This window comes from Mustela erminea, chromosome 9 (genome assembly GCF_009829155.1).
Source record: "Mustela erminea isolate mMusErm1 chromosome 9, mMusErm1.Pri, whole genome shotgun sequence".
NCBI lineage: Eukaryota > Metazoa > Chordata > Mammalia > Carnivora > Mustelidae > Mustela > Mustela erminea.
Genome location: NC_045622.1, coordinates 21,367,533 through 21,388,216, shown reverse-complemented (window position 1 = coordinate 21,388,216; position 20,684 = coordinate 21,367,533). Strand labels below are relative to the sequence as shown.

Sequence of the window (20,684 nt, the reverse complement as noted above, 5' to 3'; positions counted from 1 at the left end):
CCTGCCTTTTCAAATTTAATCTCCACGACCCCTAAATGAAACTGCTTTTGTAGTCCCTTTTTACAGATAAGGAAACTGAGGCTCCACAAGGCTAAGGTCACAGAGACCATATGTGCCTACCATGTATCTTCTGGCAAAATCCTTTGCATCTTTCATAAAACATCAAGGAGGACAGAGTTCTATCTCTTTGGAGCTACGCCTACCCCACACCTTCCCTTCATGTTTTACTTCTTCAAAACTGACCCATTGGTGAGGTCACAGCAGTCCATACTTTTGCAAGGGTGGGTTCCAAGGGAGGGAGCGTGGCCCGCGGTAAGGGGAGCGGGAAGGCGGGTGGTGTTGAGTTAAGGCCTGAGCTGGAGTGAGTAAGGTATGCTTGAGGCGAGAAACCGCACTAAGAGATGGTGCAAGGTTAACCCCCTTCTCGTGCCTGGAAGGGAATCACCAATGAACCAGTTTATTAATGAACAAGCACTAAGAGCCTTCAGTAGGCATTGGTCAGGTGACACACAGTCATACAAGACCAAGAGTCAAGAGAACAGAAGGCAAGTAAACATTTATCGAGGTTCCCTGTGTGCCAGGCTGCGGCTAGGGCATTTGCTTATCTGATCTGATTTGCCTAACAGTCTTATACAGGGGGGTCCATGATCCTCAATTCGGAAAACGTGGAGGCTCAGAAAGACTGGGTCATTTGCTCCCGGTCTTAAAGCTGATAGTTGTAGAACAATGATTTTAACCCCAGGTTATCTGACCCTAAATCTGTTAGTAAACTAGAAACTTCTCTCTTGTCTGTAACTTAGAAAGTATCTCCTGCGTACTCAGAGCTGCACCTCGTAGCGGGCAGCCTAACTCGGTAACCTGTACAACCTAACCCAGCCTGCCTACATCCGCAAGACTTCAGAGGGAAGAGAGAGCTAGTTAGCAGGAGACATTCAGCTTACTTGTGGAAAGAACGCCAGATGTGCCCTTGCTGATAGCAGGCAAATCTTTAAGGACCTGGACTGTGCCTTGTTCATCTTTGTGTTGCTAGGGCCTAACGCGGCTCCTGGCCCGTTAGCAGGGGCTCAACAAATGTAGGCTACTGGCTTGGACTGAGGAAACTTTAGTTTTCGGGGTTCAAAACCCTAGAAGCAGGGCACTTGGGTGGCTGTCGGTTGAGTGTCCAACTCTTGGTTTCGGCTTAGGTCATGATCTCAAGGTCGTGAGATCAAGCCCCGCACTGCGCTCCATGCTGGCTGTGGAGCCTATTTGGGGTTCTCTTTCTCTGCCTCCTTCTGCCCATCCCCCCACCCCTCAACCCCCACTCGCACATGTGTACTTTGTCTCTTAAAAACAAAACAAAACATAGAAACTTAATCTGTGGACAGGCCCAAGGTATACAGATTCATTGAGTAGAATTCAAGGAAAACTAATGAAGGGACAGGCACTCTGAGCAAGGAGGAAATAGGTAGATGGGGCGTTTGGAGATGCTGGCGTCAAGGAGACTTGGTTTCTAGTCCCAGCTCTGTCACTTACCAGTTGAGGGACTTTGGGCATGTTGTTTCCTGTCCATGAGGCCCACTTTATTCTTTTGTAAAGTGAAACATTGGGCCGGTATTCTAATAGCCCTTTTAACTCTTAACATACTATGAATTTTGAATCAGTAGCAAGAGAGTTTCACCTCCGACAAGGATGTGTTAGGGGCTGTCTGGTCCAAAGACAAGCATGGACTAGGTGGCATTAGCAAGGTCTTTTCAAGCCTGGGGGCTGGCTGATTTTAAAGAGGATGCAGCCTCCCATTTCTAAATCTCCTCTCCACAGACAGTTGACTCAGTCTTCAGAGCCATCGGAGAAGCTGCAGTGTGCAAAGTGGCTCATCCCGGAGGGGTGGGGGGTGGGGATCAAGAGCAGGAAAACCACCACTCTTGTGGGTAATTCTCAGCTCCCCAGTGTGCTGGCCACCTCCCACCCAGGACTAATTTGCACTGCTAATCTGTTATGTCTTTCTTGGTAATTTAGCACTTTCAGACAGTTATGGTTAGATTCTGTTTATTTTTCTAAACCTCACAAAAGCCCCATAATACAGCAAGGGAGTTGAGCTGAAGAAAAAGAGGGGGAGGGGAAGTTTTTCTAGAAATACAAACTCAAAGTTCAAATGCTCTTCTCCATCTGCAGGACAGCTGTCGTGGTACCCCGTCCATCCCGAGAGCTCCAGCATTCCATTTCAAGGCTCTCTTGCTGACCCCCTCCCACGGTCATTTCTTTGACAGAATGTGGCCTTGAGATCAAGGAATGGCAAGCTGCCGCTACAGACACCTGACACAAAGTCTCATCGCCCTCGCCTATCTCTTTCTCCTCTCCATCCTCACTGTGGGGTCAGGATGTGGGTCATTCTTTCCTTTTATCCAAGGGAGGAGAAAGGGAATGAGGGCTGGAAAGATACTGCACCCTTATGTGGCTGAGTAGGCGGAAGTTTGGGGTCCAAGTGGGGCAGTGCTTAACCTAAGCTAACCTAACCTAATTCCAACCTAACTTTAAACTAACCCTAACCTAACCTAACCTAATCCTAACTTAATCTAACCTAACCCTAACCTAACCTAACTTAATCCTAACTTAACCCTAACCTACCCTACCCTACCCCAGCCTAACCTAATCTAATCTAACCTAACCTAAACTAGCCCTAATCTAACTAACCCCAACCTAACCCTAAACTACTCTACACTATCCTAACCTAACCTAACTTAACCTAACCTAACCTAACCTAACCTAACCTAATGCCCCGGGGAGATGTCTTGTTTTCCTCCCCAGAAGGTGGCCAGGTGTCTAATTTCCCAGCTCTGGCTGGGAATGGTGGGAGAAATTGGTATCAGAGCATTTTTGCTGACTGGCTGGCTGGCTGGCTGGACGGACGACAGCTTAGAGAACAGACTGAAGTTTAAGCAAGAAACGGGAAGACCAAGGCCAAGACCATTTAGTTCACCAGACACCCTGATGCCCCTTGGGAAGAAGAAAGGTGGCATGGAAGAGGCAGCCAAGGATGAGTTTCAACTGAGGCATAAAGGACACAGACCTAGATAAATAGGATCTGAAAGGCCATCAGTCATCACCTAATCCAAAGCTTTGTTTTTGGGGGTATGGCATCAAAACTCCAGGGCACAGTGACTTTAGTGACCTCCTTCAGATCACAGAATGAGAGTGAGGACTTGGGTCTCTTGACTATTTGGTCCCTGGAAAAATGTTGGTCTCCTCTTCCCAATATCACCTTCAACTCATTCATTCCAGAAAAGCCCCTTACTAAACCTCTTTTTGGGGCTTCTTAACATTAACATGATCTGAATTTATCTTGAATTAAGGTCCTTGAGGGATGCTGGCATTTGCCTTGTGGTCTCGGGACTGCGCCCACTTAAAATAGAAAGGGTGAGTGAGGATAACAGAGGCCAGCCCTACAAGGTGCCAAGCCTTGCTTCCTAGAAGTCTGTTCCAGTGGTCTGCCGTCATGGGACTTTATGTAGCCTTGAGCAAAGGTGCTCAGACCATGTTCAGTGATCAGGAACTTGGAAGATGTAATCCACATGGGGCAGACTCACTGGTCTCTAGATTATACTAGAGTTTGATTCTTGGGATGGTTTGATATGTATTCTGCTTTTTTTCCTTTTTTTCCTAAGTTTTAGATGGCCAAGTTGTCTTATACAGAATAAACAGCTACCCTGAGAGAAGGAAGGAAAATTCAAATATAGACATAGGGGCTTCTCCCTTAGGTTCACCTTGGGACAGGAGGCAGGCAGCAGACCAAAACCTCAGAAACAGCCTTTAATTCCTCTAACTCCTGGCTCCCCTTCGGTTTGTACTTCTGATATGCTGAGCCCCACCAAGGACAATCACCAGGCCCAGAAGATGGACTCACCCCAGATTTATGGCACACCCCCCTCCCCGGGAATACACAGAGGTCCCAGCAGGTAAGTGCCCCAGGCCATTCCAGATCTTCACTACTCTTCTCAAGACCTCAAACCCTCTTTCTCAATGGTTTTCTGTTTTCCAGAAAGAAGGGAGTCCATCAAGAAGGATTTTCCTCCACCATCTGTCACCCTTTACAAACCTCTGGGCCTCAGCGGAGCTTCTCCTCAGTGAGGGCCACTTCTGAAGGGCCATCCCAGCTTCAGAGCTCTCTCTCTTCCAACCGCATCGTCCTTCAGCTTTTCTCTCTGCCAGTTCTGCTTCTTTTGCCCCCTCACTCAGCAGGTGTAGTTCCCCAGTAATTCTCCTGTGTGAAAATCTCAGAGTCTGTTTCTGGTGGAACCTGATCAGAGACAAGAGTGTTTTGGGTTGAGGGGCCTTGTTCTCTGGGAACTTATCCCCCCTTTTTCCTGAATCTTCAACCTCCATCTCTCCTTAGCATATGCACTTGTTTAAGTCTTTCCTATATTAAGAAAACTCAAATGAAACCTTCCTTCCACCTGACGTCCCTGTAGCACGTTTCCCTTGAGCTGGTCTTTCTGTTTTTTTTTTTTTTTTTAAGATTTTGTTTTATTTTATTTTTATTTATTTATATTTAGATATTAATTTAATTTTTATTATTAATTTTAATTTTGTATTATATATTTATATTTTATTTATTAATTTTATTTGACAGAGAGACACACACACATACACATAGCGTGAGAGGGAACACAGTGGGAGGATAGGGAGAGGGAGACGCAGGCGTCCTGCAGACCAGGGAGACAGACGCGGGCTCGATCCTAGGACCCTGGGATCATGACCTGATCCAAAGGCAGATGCTTAACGACTGAGCCACCCAGGCACCCTAAACATATGCAATGGACAACAAGAGACAGCAGATGCCAGGGAATGAACCTGGGGCCTCATACTTGCAAAGCATGTGCGCTACCACTGAGCTACATCCCCAGAGCCCCTTCAGCCAGTCATACCCCCACACAGCAGTGAGAGAGACACTTTTATGAAACAAAATCTTGTCCATCACTCCTTTCCTCAAAGTTCTTCGGTGCCTTCTTATCACTCTCAGGATAAAATCTAAATTCTAAAGCATGGCATTAAAAAAAAAGTCCTGTGTGATCTGATTTGTGTCTGTCAGTCCAGCCAGATCTCATTTCTCCTTCCCACCCCGCCTCTTCAGGCTACAGGAACATTGAAATTCATTGTTCTCTCCCAAAGCATAGTGGGTTTTTCTTACGGCTCTGCATCTTTGTGCTCTTTCCCTCCGCAGCCCCCATTCCCACTTCTTGGCTTGTCCACCAGGAAGATGCCCCTTCATACTTCCGGGTGCAGCGCATGCGTCGTCTCCTCCTGGGAGCTCTCCCTGACTTTTCAAGGCGAACTCAGAGTGCCCTTTCCCTCACTTCCCCCTCCTGCATGTCCCACCTGCCCCCAACCCCGTAGGAGAACCATCTTACTATAGTATTGCTAATTTGAAGTAGGAGCCACCACTCACCTCTTTACGTCTACGTTTCTCAAGAGCAGTGTCCATATCTTCCCATCACTCTGCCTCCTAGACAGAGTGCAGGGCCTGGCATGTAATGGGCGCTCAATAAATGTTTAATGAGCAAAAATGCCTAGCTTTTATCGGACGCTTTCAGTAAGGCCAGGCAAAACATCTGTGATGCTGTGTAGCTCAGACGATTCCAATCACCTTACAGGGTGGGAGTCGTTATTCCCATTTTAAAGATGAGAAAACTGAGACTCAGAGGGTCAGGCAGCAGTCCCAAGTTGGGAAGTGGTACAGAACTTAACGCTCGCTGCTGTTTGTGGTTGTTCGTGCCACTAAACTTTCCATGGAGGCGCTCTGCCTCTCGCCCCTCCACCAGCCCCCAACCAGCCAGTGCTCACACGGGGCCTCTGCCCATCAACTCGGGCACGGAGGCCTGCACTTGGCCTAGAAGTTTCTGGCATTCACAGTTCGGCGGTCTTTTCTTCTGTGTCAAAATCCTCTCTCACTGCTGGAGTCCCACAGCCCTGCTCAGACTCTTCCAGACCTGATGCCCAGTTTCCTGGTTTCCCAGCTGAGTTCTGCTTCCTGAAGCCTACAGACTTGGAGCCAGCAACGCTCAACAATGCTTGGTTTCTCAGACTTGGCTGGCTGGATAGGTCTGTCTTGGGCCTTCAGTCCTGGTGTACACCCCAGTCTATATCCCTGGCTCTGAGCTGAACGCTTCCTGTGTAGACCCAGCCCTCTTGTATGCCAGGCCTTGATCTGGCACCCTTTTTGCCTTGTCCTGAGTCAAGATCTTGTTATCTGCTCACTCTGACAGCAGCTCAGGAACCAGACAATCAGAGAAGGCAGAGAAAAGGGGTGGGGTGGGGAAATGCTTAGAAAGGCCCAGGAATGCTGATGAGGGATGTACTGAAGCTCATGGGCATGGGGAGTTACCCTGGAAGTCCTCATCCTCCCCTGCCTCCCCACCCTGCCCCCGGCACCTAGGGTTGGAGAGCTCAGGCCTGAACTCTGGAGCCACAGGCCCACTTTCCATGCTTTTGCTCAGTGCCTGCTTGTTTCTCATTATGGCAAGGCTACAATGAAAATACAGGTAATAGGCTCCTGACTAACAGGACTGATATTTTGTACTCCTTTTTATTGCTATGGTAATGGTCATCAGTACCTGACTGTAATTCATTATAATTACAATTAACTGTATGCAGTTACTGAGGAATAACACTTGAACTTTATTATTATTTTTTTGAGATTTTATTCATTTATTCGACAGAGGCAAGTAGGCAAAGAGGCAGGCAGAAAGAGAGGGAGATGCAGGCTCCCCACTGAGCAAAAAGCCTGATGTGGGGCTTGATCGTAGGACCCGGAGACTTAACCAATTGAGCCACCCAAGCACCCCCAACACTTGGACTTTAGGAATATACCAGGGCCAGATTGATCTGAAGCTATTGTAATGATAATGCCTCAATTTTGTAGGTCATTTAAAAAAAAAAAAAATTTTATTTACTTATTTGAGAGAGAGAGCGCGAGGGAGAAAGAGAGATCACAAGCAGGGGAGAAGGGGAGAGGGAGAAGCAGGACTGGATCCCGGGACTGTGGGATCATGACCTGAGTGGAAGGCGGATGCTGAGCTCCTCAGGCGCCCTGGAGGTCGTGTTTAACAGAGTGCACTTTCACACCTACTATCTGGTTCCAACTTGGTTAATGCGGTTTGTTGTGGGTTTTTTCTGACGCTGAAGGAGATCAGAGCAGGGACTGAACACCACACCCTATGCACCCACCGCTGTTGAAGGCAGCCGTGCTGGGCTAGAGACGTGGTGTATGGCATCTGATTAATCTTTACAAAAGATGGAAATTGTAGAGGCAGAAGAAACTAGGTAGATTGCCTACTGTCCCACAGCTCATAACAGAAAAGCTGGGACCTGAAACCAGATAGGCCTGATGCTGACGCTTACACGGGGCTGCTGTGCTTTGGTGCCCAACGCGAGGCCTGGCCTCTGTCTGTGGCTGTCACCACTTGTCTCCCATTGCGATCTGGGCTTTAAAGCAGCATTAAACACCAACCCATCCTCACCCCTCGAGTGTTCTCATCTTCTTATGTGTCGAACATGACTCCCTGCCGTTAACCTCCAGTTCCTTTGGCCTGAGATGATTTTGCCTTTCTTGCTCCTTAGCTGGAACACCGACTCTGACGTTCCCATCTGACTTACTGATGAGGGGGTACCTGGCATTCGATGCCGCAGGAAGTCGCTCTTCTCAAGGAGAAGACAGGCAGCTCCAAGGTCATGGCAAAGGCTATGGTGACTGGGAGGGGGGTCCTCCTCTGTGTTGCCCAGGCCTTGATGAGAACATCATTCCAGGGGGCACATGTGGCTTAGTGGTTAAGCATCTGCCTTTGGCTCAGGTCATGATCGTGGGGTCCAGGGATTGAAGCCCGAATTGAGCTCCCTGCTCAGCGGGGAACCTGCTTCTCCCTCTGCCCCTGGCTTCTGCTCTCTCTGTATCTCAAATCAATAATTAAAATCTTAACAGAAAGACGAGGAAGAGAAGGGGGGGGGTTGGAGGAGGAGAAGGAGAAGAACCTCATTCCAGAACTAGGCAAGGACTTTACTGTCTTAAGTGTCATCTCTTGACACTGCCACATGGATGGTGTTTATCTCCTTTAGACTGGCCACAAAGGATGGGCAGGGGAAGGGGCCTTTCGTGGGGAAGTGGAAAGAATTCTGGTCCAGAGCTCTGACCCTGCCTCTGTAAGGCCCGATGCTCAGGTCTTGGCAAGTATCCTTGTCTCCCTGGACATCCATCGGTAGAACTCATCACTGTATCACCCTGAAGGTCTTCTGGTCTCCCTGCCATCCTGGGGTCCTTCAGGTCCCCCACAGGGGGGACCATTCCAAGGGCTACCCTCGGCGGTTCTTGGAGGCCATCCTCCTGCACAGGCAGACGCAGAGCAGAACGAGCCTCCAGTCTGGCTGTCTGCGCCCCTGAGGTCCCCGGTCACCCCAGCACCCTGGCAGCAGGTGGCAGTCTCGGTCACGGCGTTAAAGGAAGCCTGTGTGGGTGAGAGGCTGGAGCCCTGTGGGGGTTCCATGGACGGCGGGGAGCACCGGCGAGTGCCTGTGAGTGAGTGTGTGCAAGCGTGCAGCGCGCGAGTGTTTATTTATTCTAGGAGCGGTTGCTAAGTCGGGGTGTTTGCCAGGAGAGAGCTGCCTGAGAGCTGTGTTTGTTTACTCAGCAGAGAGCGGGGAAGGACAAGGAGAGAGACAAGTGTAGGCTCCATTGATTTAGAGCTGGTCCGGGGACCACTTGGAATGGTCCCCCTCTGTGGGCACTGCTGCTTCTAGAGAGCCCCTCCCCCCAGGGACACAGGCTCTGATTTGCCTTCCTTGGCAGCTGTTTCTACTCCTGACCTCCCTCCCACACGGGGTTGAAGTGCTTATGCCCCACCAGGGCAGCTGGCCCACCTTCCCTTCATGCTGGGGGTCTCTGGGGCACAGGGCCCTGAGAAAATGTGGAGGATCCAGAGGAGGGGCGTGGCCTAATGACAGAATGCGTTCCTAACCTGGGTTCCCCTGACCAATCACCTCACGGTCTTTGGCAGGTTCTGGGAACTCCCGTTCCTCATCTACAGACCCACTCCGGAGTCCTCTTGCGGACACACAGTCGTATCTTTCAAGAAGACTGGCAGACACGGACTGCTTTCTTCTCATCCCACTGAGCCCGTGGGTGCAAAGTCCTGCTCCTGTCAGTCCCACTCCCATCCCTGCGCCAAGCGCTGCTGCCCCTTAACTTGGACTTGGTTTTCCAACAGGCGGTACATCTGTGCAGGACTCCTGCCCCCCTGTGCTTGGTCTTCCAGGGTATGCAGTGGGTCTATGTTCCCTGTCTTCAAGAGAGGGAGAGCAAGAGAGAGAAGACAGACCAACAAGAGACCCTCCTGACTCCCTGTCCACCCTCCGCCAAGGACCAGGAAGGCCTATTTCCTCAGTAGCTGGAGCTGGCTGAGTTGCTGGCTCACTATCCCAGCTGGGTGGCCCCAGGGACTCCCCAGAAGCCTCGACCCCCTCCCCCTCTGGCCCCAGCAGTGTGTCTGCTAGTCTCCCAGCGATCACTGGCTCCCCAGACCCAGGCTGGCTGGCAGCCAGGGGTGGTGTTCTGGCTCTCGTACCAGCCAAAGGGGGTGGCAGGAAGGCCCTGCTAATCCCCTAGAGAAGACTTCTTGTCTCTCGGAGAGGAGTGGCTGCCTGCGAGCTGCCCCTACCCCAGGGCCATGGAGCCCTGTACCCCAAAGTCCTTTAGGCAGGCTTTATGCCTTGGTGTTCTGCGCACACCCCCAAGGGGATTGGGCTGGAATCCCAGTGGGCTCTGTGGAGAGGGAAGGAAGACTGGCTTCTTCCTACTTTACAGGTTAAGGCTCTTTTTTAATCTATAGTTTACCCCTGTTCCTCTCGAAAACCCTGAATTATGAAGCAAGAGGGTAGGTGGACGCTCTGTTCCCCTCCAGGCTCTAGCGTCCTCTGGCTCGCGTTAGCCCTTGGACATCCCCAGCGACACTGGGAGTTGTGACCAGGACTGCCAAAGGTTACTAATTCCTTCTGCTCCTCCTCCGGCTGTCACCCTGCCACCCACCTCTGCCCCCTACACACACAAACACACACACAGACTCAGCTTTCTGTCCCTGAGGCGGCCTGTTCCCCTGGTGCCACATAGAAACAGATGAAGAGCTGGAAAAATTGCCCCAGGGCCAAAGAGAATCAATATGGAAAAAGCAGGGAGAGAGTGAAACCAGATACAGAAGAGGCGGCCAGCCGGGGAGGTGGTACTCCGCCTGGCAGACCTCCTGCTGTCCTCCCAAGGAACCAAGGGCTGGGCTAGGGGCCTTGGTCTGCCTTTCTCCCTCCTTGCTCAGCTGGCATGCCTCCTTCAAGATGCTGCCAGGCCTCTGCTCCTTCAGGGGTCCTGCTTAGTCTTGGATCCAGGAAAGAGTAATCCTCCTCCATGAGCCAATCCCTCCCCGAGCTTGGCTGTTACTGGGTAAGCTAGACACCAAGGGTCTAACTATTCTTGCTTTCCCTTTCCTTCTTCTCCCATCCTTCCCAGCATGGTACTCTCCCAACATGGTACCAAAGTAAGGCTTCGAGTTTGCGAGGTGAGCAGGCTGCATTTCGTTGTTCCCAGCAGCAAAGAGGCAGCAATTCTGGTCTCAGTTCGAGAGATCTCTACATTCCCCAGGGAGCTGGTACCATCTACCTCGTTTGACCCTAGAAGGTCATTTAAGGGCTGCTTCCAGGCCTGGCTCAGCGCCCTCGATGCAGGAGGGACCAACGCTGTGGCACTGAAGAGGGTCAGGAGCATGGGTCAGCAAATGGAACTGCCCCCCGAGTACCCCCCACCCCAGGCCACACTTTGGTGCTGGCATTCCCAAGGGGAGTGCTCCAAACCAAGCTAGGCGCACCGTGTCCGGGTGGACCCTTCCCAAACCATTTCTATCATACATCGTTTCCCAGAAAGTTTCCAAGATGGGAACTCGCAGCTGAAGCTGGTTGTTTAGATCGGAAAATCTGGATGTGATGTCTTTAGAGAAACCAGGAAGTCTCCTCACATGAACCTTGCCTGCAACCTCTCCCCACTCTCTTGGCCTGTCCACTCGTCTCTGCCTGAGTCATGGCAGCAACCAGTCACCAGAACGGGGAGCTTTACGAGGTGTCGGCCGAGTGCTCCCCCGTATGCCAGGACATTTGCTCCTCCTAAGGCCCTTCCTGATACGTTATTGCCAGCTCTACCCAGAAGAAGCGAGAACTCGGGCCCAGGGACGTCATGCGGCCTGCCTGAGGATGTGCAGGCAGTGGGCAGTGGGACCTGACTAGAAGTCTCGAGTTCTTACCACAGGATCCTTTCTGTTAGCAACCCAGAGACATGTGCGGGGGAGTTGGCAGGAAGGGACAGACTTGGTTGGCTTCTAGCGGGTCTTTGGTGTGGCCTCAGGAGCAGGGAGAGCTGGTGAGGGGTTCTCTGAGAGGTACCTCACCTTCTTCCGCCCCAGATCTGCCTGCTGTGTGTCTGCCAAGAGCCCCCCGTTCCTCCCCTGTATCTCCACATCTTCCTTGTCTTTGCTTTGGGCGCGAGGGGTCGCCCCGCAGAGGCAGGCGACAGTGTTCTCAGGGCACGTTGGTCCTGTGCTGCCTCATGTACCCCATCTAGGCTTTGGCGTCACCACTCTGCCTGACTCTGTTGGGGGGCTCCTTGAGCTTGCAAAGAAAGGACCCAGACTCTTCTCGGCCCTCAGACTTATCACGTGACCTCCAACCCAAAGTCAGACCCTTCTGGGCCTTCGCATTCTGGAGCGGAAGGCTATGGGAACCCAGATCTGGACTCAGGCAGACAGAGGTGAGGTGAGAGGCATGAAATGTACCCTGTTTTCCTGAGCAGAAACCTCTCCCAGGCCCATCCGTTCCCCAGGGCAGTTGTTCCCTCCACCCGATGACCTTAGAACCCCCTCCGCCAGGCCTCTCGGGGAAGGTGATTGCAAAAGCCAAGTTTATCCCAAGTAATGCAATGAGTACATTGCGGGGTGGGGGAGGGGGTGGGGAGGTGGGGGTGGGTGGAGGGAGGAGGTTTTATACAAAACACATGTTATTGCCACTATTCTAGTTATCTTGGATATTTCCTGCATGTTTGTCACCATGGTAACTGACTCAGCACGAAACCTTGTTTGCTGGACCCTGGGGTCCAGCATAACGGCCATGTGGTGTCAATTTGGACCTCTTGGTGCTTTTCTGTCTCTCTGTCTGTCTCCCCCAGCTCCCCCGTCTGTCTTTTCATCTTTGTCTGTCCTCAGCCTGTCTCTGGGCCTCTCTGTTTTCTCTTTCCCAGAAATAGATGTTCCTGCATCCCTGCTCTGCCCGCCCCAGACCCTCCCTGAGCCCCTCCCGGCAGCCCTTGACTGAGGATGTCCCAGAACGGACGAGGAGACTGCATCCCAGAGGAAAAGCAGGAGGCTGGCTGCAGTGGAGAAAGGGCTCAGCCAGCCCTGGGCTCTTGGTTTGGAATAGATCTGTGCTACCTACCTGCCAGGAAGGGTGGGCGTGGGCCTGGGAAACATCGGTAAAAGGGATGCGGGCTTCTGATGCTGACTTTCCCTGTGTGGGGCGTGTGGCATCCCCACCTCTCCAAGCCATTGTTCCCCAGACTTTTGGGGAAGAGATAGGTATAGAATGACAGGAAAGGGGAGGGAAGCTCAAAGTCATGTGAGAGAAGCAAGCAAAAAGTGAGGGTCCCCCTAGAAGGGAGAAGCTTGGCAGCGAAAGGTCTGTGAGACCTCTAGGCTCTCTGGTTTCCCCGGGGGCTCTCCCCATTTCTGGGCTGGGACAGAGCCATGGCAGACAGCAGTGTCCCTCTGTGGGAGCAGCTGGCAACAGAGAGGGTGTTGACAGGGACAGTGCGTGAGGAAGTTGGGCCAGCCGTCTGGAAAAGGCTATGTGAGCAGACAGAATGTAAACAGGCTGCCCCATGGGAGGTGAAGGTGTCTCCTGGCCACCCCTCCACCCAGGTCCCGTTCCCATTGTGCCCAGGAAGCCAGGCCTGGACACCTCTTGCCAGCCTCTCTCTACCGTGTTTCCTGCATCCACACCCCTTTGGCCTTTGGGCTAAGATTAAGTGTGGAACAGCTTTTCCAGATCCCTTTCCCAACCTCCACATTTGTCCTCGGCTCTTTCTTATTGTGGGGGATCCCCACTCCCTGGGCAAAGTGGGCCTGGGGGTTGTAAAAGACCCAGATCTCCGGGCAGGGCTGGTCACCCCCACGGGACTGCTCAGAGGAGAGGGACGTAGAGAAGACAGAGGCTGGGCTAGGCAGCCGTGGGGCTCTGAGAACAGACTCCTGTTGCCCAGGCGGTATCCACAAGGGTGTGCCATGTCAGCCTTCTCTGGCCCGGTGTCTGCCAAGGAGGGGTAATCCTCTGCATGGGTCCGAGCAGCAGGAAAAAGTGGGAAAGGGCAGTTTGAGGGGTCAGCCAATTGGAGGCAGGGGTCCTTTGGACTTTGGGGTGACACAAGGGCAAGGGGCCGATCCCAAGGGGAGGGACTGCCTAGAATTAGGGGGTGTGTTGGAGTTCCAGGCATGAATCCCACCCAGGAAAGGGATTCAGGATGACCTCCAGTCCAGGGGGAATTGGGCAACCAAATTGGAAACTGAGGCAGGACCAAGTAGGCAGAGATTCAGGGGAGATAGTGGACTGGCCAGCCTCAGAGAGCCTGGTGTTGGCAAAGAGCATGAATTCTGGAACCAGACAGACATGGCTAATGTCCAGCTCCACTCCTCAGCCTTGGGCACATCAGAGAACTCTCTGAACCTCAGTTTCTCACCTGTAAATGGAGAAATCCCGATTTTATATTCTCTTAAGGAGTAATTAAGGTGTTTTCCAGAAAGTTCCCCGAATCGTGTCTCAAACGACATGGAGGGTGCTTGGTAGTATTCTCCCTTCCCTGGAAAGAGAGGATGATACTTCCATACCCTCCCCGTAAGACCAACATGCTTCTTGTTTTTGTCAGGATTGATCCTAACCCTGTCTGGCTCTACAGGGGACAGAACCAGGGCCCTTGGCTAAGAGGAGACTTTGGGATTTCGAGCCTCGAGGGCGGCAGCAAGGGGTGGGATTGGCTGTCTCCTCCTGGGAGCACAAGAGGGCAGTGCCGTATCCTGGAAACCAAGTCACAGGGTCCAAATCTACCTGCTTCCTTAGGGGCGCTGTGCAAGCCTGGCTGAGGAGGTCTCCGTGGATGACAAGCGAAGGGGCATTCCCTCTCCCGAAGCTGTAGAAGACACTAGCAGCCAGCTGACAGACAACCCGGGGCCCCTGAGTTAGAGTCTAGAGTCCCAGGGAACCAGGGCACCTGGTTGTAGGGGGCGGGGGTGGTAGACCCCTGACGCAGGCAGCAGGAAGCAGCGTGTGAAGCCAGGAGTGGGGACCGAGGGACACGTGCATGGGATCGATAGCTGAGCCTGGCAAGAAGCTCTGGGCAGGCGCGGGCAGGCCTCGCTGTGGGAACTGGCAGAGTCCCCCTTGTGCCTCTGGCTTTGAGGGTGGGACACCCAAGTGTGCCAGGCTGGGTGGACCCACGCAGGGCCTGCCTCAGGGACACCCCATCTTTCCGGGGCTAAGGGTCCCATTGGCCTCTCCAACTCTGCCCAAAGCCCAAGGCCACAGACTTCACTCCTCACGCTGCCCTCTACCTGGTGTGAGTCAGCAGTCTTCTGCAAGCCTGTTTTCCTGTTGGACCAATGACTCCACGTGAGAGAGAAATGAGTTGTGAAGAGGGTTCCAGTGCTTCCAGAGGAGAGGGTGGGCCTGAGAGACAGCACGCAGAAGACAGAAGAAGGGCGGTGAGGTGTGAGGCCCAGCAGGGTTCCAGCTTACCCCACAGCGCTGCTGAAGGGGTGCAGGGCTAAGGGAGGGGCTTTTCAGCCCTCTCTGTCCTCAGCCCTCTCCACAGAGACCACATCTCAAGACTCAAGTGTCCCCTCCCAGTGACTCAGGCTTTGGCTGCCCTCCTGCCCACACCCAAGGCTGGGTCCAGTGCCCTGAAACAGGAAGGGCTGTGGTGAGAGTGCAGGGGTGGGGGACTGCTCCAGCCTCCCCGCTGTCAAGGCCTTGGGCAGAGACAGGCCTAGGCAGAGAGGGCCTGTGCACCTTCCTGGCCGTGTCCCCCTGCGCCACCTCAGGACTGTGAGTTTGCACAAGGGCCGGGATCTGTGCTCCTCCCCCAGCCCTGAGCCCCGCAGTCTGGTTGTTTTTCATTAGCAAAGTGTAGGATGTCACCACCACCAAGGGGATGTATATATTTGTTCTATTTGCTGGAACCACAGGTAGATAGCACTTGGGACACGAGGACTGAGCCAGGGACAGGGCCTGAAGGACCTGGGCAGGGGCTGCTGGTCTATGGGGCCATGCCATTTGGGGGCCACGGGAAACCACGGTCCCTGCTAGATCCCAAAGGTGCCTAAGCAAAAATTGGGGGGGGGGGGAGAAAGGAGGAACCAATGACATGGGATTGTAGTTATTGTAACATTATATTATAATCACACCGAGGGACTGTGATTATAGTTATTGGTTATAATTGTTATTAATAACAAAGACTAGCATTCACTTACTGACGACCAGCCTGTGCTGGGTGATTCTTACTTCTACACTGCATCTTTCATTCTCGCAGAAACTCGATTCTAAAGAGGAGGACCCCAAAGCTGAGGAAAGTTAATAATTGATCTCGTTCTCACAGTAATGAGGCCTTACAGATGGCATCTGAACCCAGGTTCCCTGGTATCCTGACATCTTGTCCCCAAGGACACAGTCTGGTAAAGCCTATGGGCGCTTTCTCGGAATTACGTTGTTGTTGTTTAAATACATGAGGGACGCCTGGGTGGCTCAGTCGATAACATCCAGCTCTTGGTTTCAGCTCAGGTCGTGATCCTGGGGTCATGGGATCGATCCCTGCATCCGGACTCTCTGCTCAATGTGGAGTCCGCTTGGGATTCTCCCCTCTCCCTCCACCCCTCTTCTCCCTGCTTGCATACTCTCTCTCCCTTTCTCTCCGAAATAAATAAATAAATAAATAAATAAATAAATAGAATCCTTTTAAAAAATACATTGAATTTACAAAGGAAACCAATTATATCGAAATGTAGTGTCCAAACATTAGAAATACATAATATGACAATGTCTGTTTTTCTTTATTAACACATTAAATAACAATATTTCAAAATAGTGATGAACGCAAATATTTTGTGATACCAGCAAAAACTGCTATGTGATTTCTATCCATAACAAAGTCACAGGTACTGACAATATTTATATTTTTAATTGAAGGAAGTTCTAAGTACCAGAGGACAGTGAAAATAAGGGTGGGACTTTTTTCCTTCCCATCAAAGTTCCCAGACCCTTAGAATTTTATCTGTTGATGCCCAGGGGTCTAGACTCCAGGTTAAGAACCCTTGCTTTGGAGGGAAATTGTTACAACTTGCATGAAGGGTGTTGGGCAGGCCCCCCTAGAAACCTTCTGTTTGCTTTGGTGGTAGAAGGTGTGCAGACCATTTCCGGCCAACGGACCTCTACGCCAGAAGAGGATGTTTCACTTCACTTCATGGCCCAGCTCTGAACTGCTCTGTCCCAGTGACCTAGTTGGGATTTACGGTTACTGGATTTAGCAAATAAAAACACAAAAGGCCTACCTAAATTTGATTTACAGAAAAACAATGAAATGTTTATTTTATTTTCTTTCTAAGTAGGCTCCACACCCAGCATGGAGTCTAGTCCAGGGAGTGAACTCATCACCCGAGATCAAGACCCAAGCTGAGATCAGGAGTCGGATGCTTAACCAACTAAACCACCCAGGCACCTCTGAAGTTGTTTTTTTTGTTTGTTTGTTTTAGTATAAGTATATCCCAGGCAGTATTTGGGATATATTTATATTATTTTTTTTATTGTTCGATAACAGATTTCCACAAAGGTAGCAACTTAGCAAAAACACATTAGCTCGTAGTTCTGAGGGTCAGAAGTCTCACAGGCTGAAATCTAGGTGCCCTTTTCTGGAAGGCTAAGGGATGAATCTGCCTCCCAGTTCGGTTGGGTTGTTGCTGAATTCAGTTCCTCGTGGTTATAGGACTCAATTCCCTGTTGCCTCACTAGCTGTCCGTCAGGGTGCCCTCAGCTCCCAGAGAACATCCACGTTGCTTGTCCTGTGCCCCTGCCCTCTGCAAGCCAGCAAGGATAGGAAATTGTTCTCCTGCTTCAAAACACGGACTTCCCTCCTGCCACCACCTAGAGGACACACTTTACTTCGGAGGGGCTCATGGTGATGACATTATGCTCGTCTCGATCACTTCTCTTCTGTCGCACAACCTAAGAGTCTGGGGAGGAACACCGAGAGACGGAAGTCACGCGGCAACTTAAGCTCTGCCTGCCACGCTGACACTGACACCGTATCTGCTGTTCATGGCCGCCTGGGGGACCTGGATGCTACCGGCAGCCTAGTGGGGCCGTACCCGCCGCGGACATGTCCTCAGGACCAGGGGCAACACTTCTCTCTTCTCAAACTCCGTTTTCTCTTAGAGATCCTAACTCTTTCAAATCCACGTGTGCAAATTGAGCGCCGGCCGCTGTGCACCCAGCGGGGACAGGGGCCTTTCTCTGCCTTGCCACATCCCAAGTGTGAAGGTGGGGGCTGACATAGGCATCCGTCCGAGCTGGTAAGTAAGAGGCTGGTTGAGAAAAGTGCCACACGGCACTGGTGGGGGAGACAGATAACCAGCATACCTTGGTGAATGGCAGAGGGAGAGGGATTTTGCTCTTAGAATGGGGAGGGACTGGGGGAGATCGGCTTAGCTCAGGATGAGGTTCAACTTCAACAAGACTTTGACGACTTGCAGAGGCAAACATCAGGAGGGCGTTTGGGGCAGAGGGGACAGCAGAAGCAAAGCCAGGTGGGGAAGGGAGCCGGGGTACAATGAGGTGGCCTGTGCCACGGGGGGACAGGGCACGGGGGGCTGGGGGGCAGGGAAGAGGGGAGAAGGAGGAACATAGTCCAAGAAGGAGATAGGAGTCAGACTGGAGGCTTGGAAAGCTCCACCAGCAGGCAAGGGTGTGCAAGCCGCAGAGTGCCCCTGCTGGGAACGCAGCTGCCATAGAATGCTGCTGCCCCCTTGACTGTGGTGGCAAGTAGGGCTATGACGGGGCAGCTGGGAAGCAGCCTCGCACAGTGGACAGAATGCTGGCCTAGGGGCTGGCTTTGCCAGTTACTCACGGACAGACTCTGGGCCACGCTGGGAACATTGAGGAATAGTCAGGAGCCAGTGTGATTTGAGCAGAGTAGGTAAGGGGTGAAGTGTCTGTGTGTGTGTGTGTGTGTGTGTAAGATGACACGGGGCCTTGCAGGCCCTTAGAGATGTTGGCTTGTATCCTGAGTAAGAAGGGAAGCCAACAAAAGGTTCTGAGCAGAGCTCCAACGTGATCTAAGTGTTAGATGGTAACCAGAGCTGCTCGGAGGGGCAGTTTGGGCCTGTGCTACCAGGCAGGGTGTGGACTACAGGAACCCTAAGTTACAAGGTCTCTGGCCACAAAGAATGTGCACTGTCCTGCAGAGACATAACAGTGAGCAGTGGTAGGACCCAGGGCCGTAAGACAGAAGAACCTGGGTCTGAGTCTGCTCACTACCACTTCCCAGCCTAGAAAGTTCCTGAGGTCTCAGTTACCTCAACAGGAACCCGATAATGACTATCCCTGTCTGATGGGGTTTTTGCAAAGACTGGCTCACCCTCAAATGCCTGACACAGAAAAAGATCGCAGCTGATGGGATAATGTTAATAATGGTACCAGGCACGTTCAGTTCCTCATCAAGCAGTGCAGATAATAGCGGCCAATGGTATTGGAGGCTGTGAACTCCTCAAGGTAGGGGAGATAGGCTAGCCTCCAAAGGTGCTAGGAATCAGGAGGAGGAAGGGTGACGGGACCCAGCAACAGCCCAGAGGCAGGAATGAGCACAGCGTGGTCTCCACCAAGATATACAAGGTAGAGCCTGGAACAACTCGGGGGGTGATGTAGGGTATGGGCAGGTGCCAAATGAGGCTGATGGGAAGGCTGGAATCAGAAGTGCTTGAACATGAGTTGCCTAATTGGAGGAGACTGGGAGTGGGAGAGAGACTAGTCTTGGGAGGGTGGGAGGGAGGAGGGGGACAGGCCCACGACCTGGCTCATACTTTCCCCATGGTGGGGTCGGGGGTGGGGTGGGATGGGGGTGGGCCCTTGGCAGGTGTCCCAACGCCCAGGATTGCCACATAGAATGAGGTGGGCCAGTTTTTCCTGAAACTAGATCTTTCAAGCAGCTGTCCTCAGCCTGAGGGACCATGGCGAGGGGACAGGGGACGGAATCAGGCTGTTCCTTCCCAAGGCAGCATTTCTATCAGCTTCACTCCAGGGCTGACTCCCTGAGAGAATGGAAGCTGACTTAGGGATGGAGGGAGCAATGGCAGGGCCCCCCCCCAAAACCCAGGAAAGCCCTCAAGGGCAAGTAAGAGGGTACCTCCTCCTTTAGGTGCAGCCTCCAACTTTCTCTCTTCCAGCCTTAAGGTGTGGCTGAGAGCAGAAAGCCTCAGATCTTGCATTTGGGTCTGTGAGCCTCTGAAGAGCTCAGCGCTGGTGATTCCCAACTCGGACACACCAAGGACCAAGTGTCTCTGGAGTTAGTAAAGGAGATTGGGAGCTATTCTAGTGTTTATTAAAAAGACTCATAAAAAACATATATTTTATGGAATAAGGCTAACTCCTCCTCATCTTTCAGATGTAGGCCTAAATATCGCCCTCTGAGAAGCTTTCTTTGACTTTTTCTTTTTTCAGATTTTAATTTTAAGTAATTTCCGCACCCAGTGTGGGGCTCAAATTCAAACTCACGACCCCAAGAGTCACACTCTCCACCAATGGAGCCAGCCAGGTGCCCCCTAGACTTTTTGTGGAAGTCAGGCTCCCAGCGGGAAAAATGGCTCATTCAAACCCAGGAGGTGAGGAAAGTTTAAGAACGATCTTTGACAAAGCCATTGGCAGGACTGAGTGACAGTAACTAGGGGGGACATGACAGGTAGAACACCCCAAGCGTCATTCTCCATAGGCCTAAGGGGACAAAGGAAGCGGACGGTTACTGGAACCCGGTAAACGCTGTAGCCATAAGAAGGGGCTGCCTGACCAGCACTGTGGCCTTCAGCACAGGGGTGCAGCCTCAGCCCACCCATGCTGGCTGACCCTGGAGGAAGCAGACTCGCCCTCCTGGGGCCAGGGCCTCCCACTGGTGAAAACCCAACTGGAAGCTCAAGGAGGGGTAATATGGGCATAGAATAATCTGGAGGGACAGCAGGAGAATATCTAGCATACCTCTTGCATTATTCTGTTCTAGCTTCCATAACAAAATACCACAGATGGGGTGGCCCAATCAACAGAAATTTCTAGACGCTAAAGTCTAAGATCACAGTGTTGTCCAATTGAGTTCCTGGTAGGGCGTCTCCTCCTGGCTTGGCGACTGCCACTGTGACCTCACAGTGCACATGTGGTGGAGACAGGAAGAGGGGGTCTGGTGTCTCTTCTTATAAGGGCACTAATCCCATTGTGAGGGCCCCACATTCGTGACCTCATCTGAACCCATTACTTCCCAAAGGCCCATCTCCATACCATCAAACGGGGGGTTAGGTCTTCAATGTACATCCTTGGGGGACACAACTTTCAGT

The 20,684-nt window shown here is 52.0% G+C and overlaps 1 long non-coding RNA gene across 4 annotated transcripts in view; it reads right to left on the bottom strand.

Moving 5' to 3' along the window:
- Positions 1-20,472, bottom strand: part of LOC116598177 — a 33,993-nt gene extending 13,521 nt beyond the window's left edge. The window contains exons 1-4 of one of the 4 annotated variants that reach the window (XR_004288980.1): positions 20,335-20,472; positions 14,655-14,769; positions 4,076-4,276; positions 1,504-2,240 (exon numbers count right to left, since the gene is read on the bottom strand). This is a non-coding gene — a long non-coding RNA (uncharacterized LOC116598177). Of the gene's footprint in view, positions 1-1,503; positions 2,241-4,075; positions 4,277-13,786; positions 13,907-14,654; positions 14,932-20,334 lie in introns of those variants that run through there. The other 3 variants (XR_004288978.1, XR_004288977.1, XR_004288979.1) reach the window with 3 other exon arrangements.
- Between the last annotated feature and the right edge of the window lie 212 nt (positions 20,473-20,684).